We start from the raw sequence: 7115 nt of genomic DNA, 5'->3' as shown, positions 1-7115 counted from the left end.
TTGTTTGCATGTATGGTTTTTAAGAAATCACAACATTTTGCTGTTTGAAAAGGTACTTATTCTATTCTTAATATTGACTTTTGCCTTTTTAAAAACTGAATCATAATTTTGTGTGCTAAATACTCTAAATTTTATCATGTATAATCATAGGATTTAACATAAACTGTTATAATATTGTTCCAATTACTGACTCCAATTACTGAGAGCAATATGTATTCACACTGTCTTCTTTTATTTTATTGTATCGTCATTAGCAGACATTTTTTATCCATATCAACTTACATATGAGGGATGATTAACTACAAAAGAAAAATAACACTTTGAATGAGCCCAAATGTCCTTGTTTAATCTCAACTTGCATTTAAAAACTCTTTTTAATCACACTGTTCATATTTTAACATCATAAGACCAAGGTAATGTCTAGCACGTGACAACATATGGACATATTGTGGTTTCATTTTCTATTAATATTACCCAAAAGTTAAATATCCCTCACAATGTATGAGTATTGCATATGGATATATGCAAGCAAAAAAATGATTTGAGAAAAAAAAATCTTGTTAGGCTGATATTCTTTCGTGTGAAATTTGAAAACTTTCCAAGGGCATTGTGGCACGACAGAAGCACATTTATGCTAGCAGAGATGTCTAACCACATGTGACCTGTCTCAGACAACACCTTTTACCTAGTATTTTTCTTCATAACTCACTTGCCACAATGGTATCTTTCTAACAGTTTAGTAAAGTATTAAGCACACCTTTGTGCTTATTTATGAATGTAAGTGGGCTAATTTTACTGAAGGTTTTCTCATTTATTCATCCCTGTTAGCATTCTATTCAAAATCCTATTTATTATAACTAACCCTAACCAATACAGATTAATGTTTAAAAAAAACAACACCTGTCTTTTAAACTAAATCCAGGCTGTGACTATGTCTGGAATTATGTTTAAGAGGACTAAGAAATCTATTTAAGATACATAATCAGTCAGGTAGCTGTGGAATTTTCTAAATCCTTCATAACTAGATGCTGCTCGGTTTCTTAATGACCTTAGACTGCACTTTTATTTACACACATAAAGCCAAAGTCGACCACTCTGATGAACCAAATATCTAGCATAACACAGAGTAAAAGCAAAATTAAATATCAGCGTAATCCAGGGTATACTACACTCACAGGTTGAGCTGATGTTAACGTATGATCATATAACGTTAACCCTGAATCGAAAGATATTCACTAAGACCTGATAACAACAATTATACACCACAAAAAATACTTTACTGTTGAAGTCTAATTTTTCAAATAAAAACAACCTTTAAGCCATACGTATGTTTTCTTACAACAGTCCAATACAGTAAATATTTTTTTGTTCACACTAATCTGTAAATATTTACACAACATTTAACAAGAAGTTTGAAGAAACAAATCATATTTTTCCACAAAATGTAAACAGATAGCACATACCTTGAAGGAGTAAAGCAAGGGCAATCATAAGCGTCATCGTAACTGAAAGAAAATTGTGAAAAGGAAATACTGAGGCACACAACTAGGAAGTTCCCCTTTTCAAACAAAAAAAGAAAAACAAGCATCCTGTCACTGCAGGAAACATCGAACACACATTTAAACGGAAGACAGAAATTTTAGTGGCAGTTTTGAAATATCTTTGTAGTTAGACTGGATGGCAACAACTCAGGTATCCACAATGAAACTGATGTGGGTTTTTTATGGATGAATGGATGGATGGATGGATGGATGGATGGATGAATGAATGAATGAATGGATGGATGGATGGATGGATGAATGGTTCAATGGATGGATGGATGGATGGATGGATGGATGGATGGATGGATGAATGAATGGATGGATGGATGGATGGATAGATGGATGGATGAATGGTTCAATGGATGGATGGATGGATCTATTTGGCTATCTTCTTCAGATGTAGTATGGATTTCTCAGTGTACACTTTTTCATACTCATGGTATTGTTGTAAGAAGAATTATAAAAACCCTTCTCTATCAGAAGGCGCTGTATAGAGGAAGGGAGTGCAGACCATCTCCGGACACAGCTCCTTGGAAGTTCCCGAAACACGCCGGCACATCTTCCCGTGGAACGAAGCAGGACATCCGATTAGTTACATACAATATATTTATTTACAAAAGGTTATTTACTTGGAGATACATCATAATATCACAAAAGGGGGCTGGGCTGACAGGCAGAACTAACTCTACTTTAACCCAGCTGCCTCCTTTTCTTTCCTGATTACCTTCCTTCTCCAGTTGCCTGAGCAACCTATAACAAGCATCAGCAAACTGCAAACACACACACACACACACACATTCCCTGAACTGGACCATGCCACATATCTTATGATCCTGTTTACACTGGTCAATATCTGTTTCTAATCAGTGTCAGGTCACCCTGCTCTCTTTTGGAATTTCTCTTCTGTCCTGAATTACTCTTTTAAATAAGCCTTTTTGTACTACAGTATCATGTTTTGGTTAGTCTATCAAATTCAGATATCCAGATATGTGTGATATTAATCATGTGTGGTTTAAACAGCAAGCCAAAGAGTAAAATGAGCAGCTGCACTAACCCAGGTCTAAGTAGATTGGAATCTAAAAAAAACGCCTCAGGATGAGCAAATCACTGTATAGCCTGCATGGTCTGAGCAGGGCCGGATAAAAAGTGCACAGGCTGCAGGGCACAGAATGTTCCAGGGGCCCCCTTTCCCACTGCATAATTGTGAAAAGTGGGAATGATATAGTGTGAAACTACATTTCTAAAACCTCTCAGCCAATGGTACCAGTAGCAATACACTAGACACTGTGATGTAACTATCTGGTTTTTATGTACATTTTGTTTCATGTCCAAAATGCTTGTGTTTGCCCTACATGGGCCCCAAGTGAGCGTGTTGCCCCTGGGCCTGTGCCCATAATTGACATTGGATAATCGGGCCTTGGGTCTGAGAGAGGTAGGGGGCACTAAGAGGGGAGACAGCTGTGGACTTATCTTACATTTAATGCCCAGCAAAGGCTTCACATTTAAATGGAAAGCAACTTGTTTCTTGAAAATTAAACAAGTTTGACGCTCAGTGTCAATCTTTAAAGGGTACTCAGGCTAATGAGGGCAACATCTGAACACTTATGGTGCATTCACATCAGGATAGTTGTCTAGACTCTGACCGACTGGGGACTTGGCTCAGTTGTAGGCGGGTGTTGATTGAGATCACGTTCATGCTGCAATTTGGTCAAACGAGCCAAACGATAAGTATAATATATCCATTCTCATCAAAGGTCGCGCTACACTAGTATTTAGCAAAAGAGAGGACAAGGCCCGCAAGAAGAAGAAAACTGTTTCCGCCACTTGTGAGCTAAACATGGAGACAAAACTACTGCTGTTTTGTTTTTTTCATTTTGTCTTATGCAAAGTATACTGCAGAAATACACTGCAACTATAGGCGCAATATGAACAGCAGATAAGGCAGAGGATTCTTAATGCGATCGCTATGTGTTTACCTACAATGCAATACTACTCCAAATGAAGGGAGTTACTTTTTGTATTCCGCTTCCTGTATTTGGTCTGCTTGATATGGACCGAGTTCGCCTCTATGATCCGAATCCGAATTTCTTTGGCGCATTCACATTTTCCCAAACGAAGCGAACTTTCTGAGGAAACAGACTAGGATTCGAATCAAATAGGCTGATGTGAATGTGCCCTTACAGTACTAGTCAAAAGTTATCATTCATTCAAGAATTTCTTTATTAAAATATTTTGAAACTAAGGATAAATCAGATACCTTAACCAGCAGCAACCCAAAATGTATCAAATGCAAAGTCAATTTCATCGTGTTAAAATTTCTTTTTTAAACCGTAAACTTATTTAGGAAGAGGGAAAGGATTATGTTGGCCAAGCCTGCCGGACAAGACCTCTACTTTCTGGACCAGGAATTGCCATTTCTAGCACCTGCCTTTTTTTGACACAAGGGAAGATGGAGCTGATGATATACTTTCTCAATGACAGCTGTAGTGTTTGTGCTTCCAGGAAAGTGATGCTGACCCTCTCTACAGCAATGCCACGGATGTTCAGCAGGATATGATGGAGTTTCTCAGCCGTCACTGAGAGAGCTGCATCATGTTATTAGTTGTTCCACCTCCTTTCTGTATGTACACTCATCATTAGTGTGTAAATACACGTTTCCCATCAAAGTATGAACCATATTTACTTCCCTTTACCATAATCACCACACTCATTCATTCATTATCCTAACTGCTTAGTCCAATGAAGGGAAGCTGGAGCCTATTCCAGCAGTCTTTGGGCGAATGGCAGGGTACACCCTGGACAGCTCACCAATTCATCACAGGGCAAATCACCACACTCTGATGATATATCTTTGGTACCACCCCAAAGCTACTACCTACCTATCCTCACCTATAGACACGAGCTGCGTCAGCGAAAGAGCAAGATTGTGAAAACATGGGGCCAAAATGAGTTTCTTTTGCAAGGCGAGTTGGGCTCTTCCTACAGATAGGATGAGGGGGTGCAGAGAAGAACCACTGCTCTGCTTATTTGTTTTACTGTAAATATTGAGCATTTAGTTGTATTTTGGTCCATTTCCGAGGCCCTTGGGGATGCATACCCCAAAAGAGCATTGCCGTGAAAGCTTTAATGAGCTCCACCGCTGATGAGACGCTTACTTTTAAGCCGCTTTCTGAGTATGTACTGTATCTTGATTTTCTCCTCCGTAACCATGTTTGCTGTCATCTGAAACTTTGCACTGCTATGTGGTAGATGCAATGGCTAACAACAATTCCAAAATAAGGGACACGTGAATACAAGAGAGCAGAGACATTTTAAACATACTTTTTTATCTAAGTACATGGGGCACAAACGGGCCTTCAGGCTGCTGACCTGGATATGAGGAAAAAAACGGATATATGGATGGACATTTTAAATTTCACTGTATATTCATTATTATAATGTTTCAGCCACACTTTAAAAAAAATTTTTTAAGTTTTTTTTTTTTTTTTTTATTACAGTGGTTTCCATTGTGTTTTACATATATTTGTCACGATGGAAATTTTGACACGTCAGACTGTGACAAATGTCTGACTGTGTCATGTGTTAACTTCCCATATTTTCACAGCGAAACAAAAAATGACATATTTCCACATACGACAGCATAAGATGATTTATTACAAATATATTGGCCTCAACACCCCCACCCTACACATGGATACACCACACACACAAAAAAAACAACACAAAAATAAGAAAAAAATGTAACACTACATCATCTTGATTAATAGAAGTCCTTCAAAGACACATTGGGAGATTAGTTTCAGGGAAAAGTACAGTCTTAAAACTGATCTTGCTGCTTGTGAGCTGTAAAACAGATTGTGTAAAAGGCATATTAATGGGGACATCTCTCACAACTCATGAGCTGCACTTCGTCTTACATAAAGTAGTTCCTCTAGACATCCGCAGTTCTTTACCATTATCACTTAAATCACCAGAAAATAAACTTAGCATAAAAAGGACATTTGGATCGGAGTATTTCTCTCTTGTAATAATTCCTATTCATGTTGCATTAGACATTGTTGGAAAATTTGATTACTCACCTTTAAAACAAGGTATAAATTGTAAGGATCTGTTATTTGATGAATGAGAAACACAGTTAAACATGAAGGCAGTGCCCCTGCAGTGTTCTCCTGTTGGTATGTAAGTTATACCCCTTTTAAATGTGACTAATCCAGATTTCTAACATTATATAGTACAAACCAATTGTTCTCTTTAAAGAGGAGAAGAAACACTGACCAACCATAAATTTCTTTCCTTTTTTGTGCTAAGATTATATGAACAGTCATTAGTTGGTCAAAGCAGTCAAACGGTGATCTCACAGCCATGTCTCTTAAGTTCTTTTGAAACCTGTTGCACCTTATGGTTTAACTTCCCCATTTACATCCCACCCACTTGACATGTTTCAGTTTAGAAAAATCTAACCTGTAATTAAACCACTAAAGCTAATAAATGTGGAGGGAAATTGTGGCTTTTGGGATATCCCAGTTCTTTTCTGGACTTTATGTAGTGGATCCAGTCAGGCTCCACCATAACGCTGCTAAACATAGCATAAACATCTATGTTTGCTTCTCCTGCTGATAAAAAATTAGGAAGTTGTAATGTTTGTTACATGCCATATATGTACTGATATTACATGCTAGGAAATACACTAAAATGTGTGCTTCCTGTTGTTGCACAGAATTCTGCAGTTTCCTGAGTAGACCACAGATTCTCACACATGCTGCATGCTAGCTAGCTGTGATGGACACTAGCATGCAGCTCACCACCCCCACTCCAAACCTCAAGTACAATTTCCTGAACTATACTTAACTTATTGTGTTTTGTTGGATTTACAGTTTGTATAGTTGTTAAAACTGACCTGTAATAACTGTAGCAAAAGAGGACATCTTTTTTACAACATGTATGCAGCTGTGTAGTTTTTTTTTTTTTTAAATAAATGCTTCAGCCTGCTAAGTCTGTCTTGTCTTGCATAATAGGGAAATGATTATTCTTATTGTCATTGGCTGAATGGGAATTGAAAATGCAGAAGTTTCACTCCCATTTGACATAAAAAACTGTCCAAAAGGTTTTATTTTTATTTTTGCACAGACCGATTCTTTTAACAAATGTCAAACAAGAAAAGAGATGGAAAATGTGACATCACTGAAACAGAGAAAAGGGAACTGAGACTATTTCTGAGAGTCTAGAAAGAAAAGCAGCAAAAGTTCAAATAAAATGTTCAAACACAAACATATTAATTTTACCTGTATGGAAAATATAAATGAAACATAAATTACACACACACACACAAAAAAAAAATCCAGTGTTTGGATTAAAGTAGCTATTTTAACAAAGTGAAACACTTGTGTTGCACAAAAGTACAAATACAAACAGTTGCCCCAGCTGTTAGTGGGAAGAGGAAGCCTGCATTGTGTTATCAGAGGTTAACATTCACCACTGCAGAGAAGTGAGCTGCTTGTCTTGCTTGTCATTTGCCACAAGACCCAAAGAGGAACAAGCACAAGGCATTTCAGTTGCTTCCGCCTCTTTTCTGTA

The sequence above is a fragment of the Telmatherina bonti genome, assembly GCF_933228915.1.
Source record: "Telmatherina bonti genome assembly, chromosome: 18".
Classification (NCBI taxonomy): domain Eukaryota; kingdom Metazoa; phylum Chordata; class Actinopteri; order Atheriniformes; family Telmatherinidae; genus Telmatherina; species Telmatherina bonti.
The sequence above is the reverse complement of the archived record's forward strand: the minus strand, read 5'-3'. Positions refer to the sequence as shown.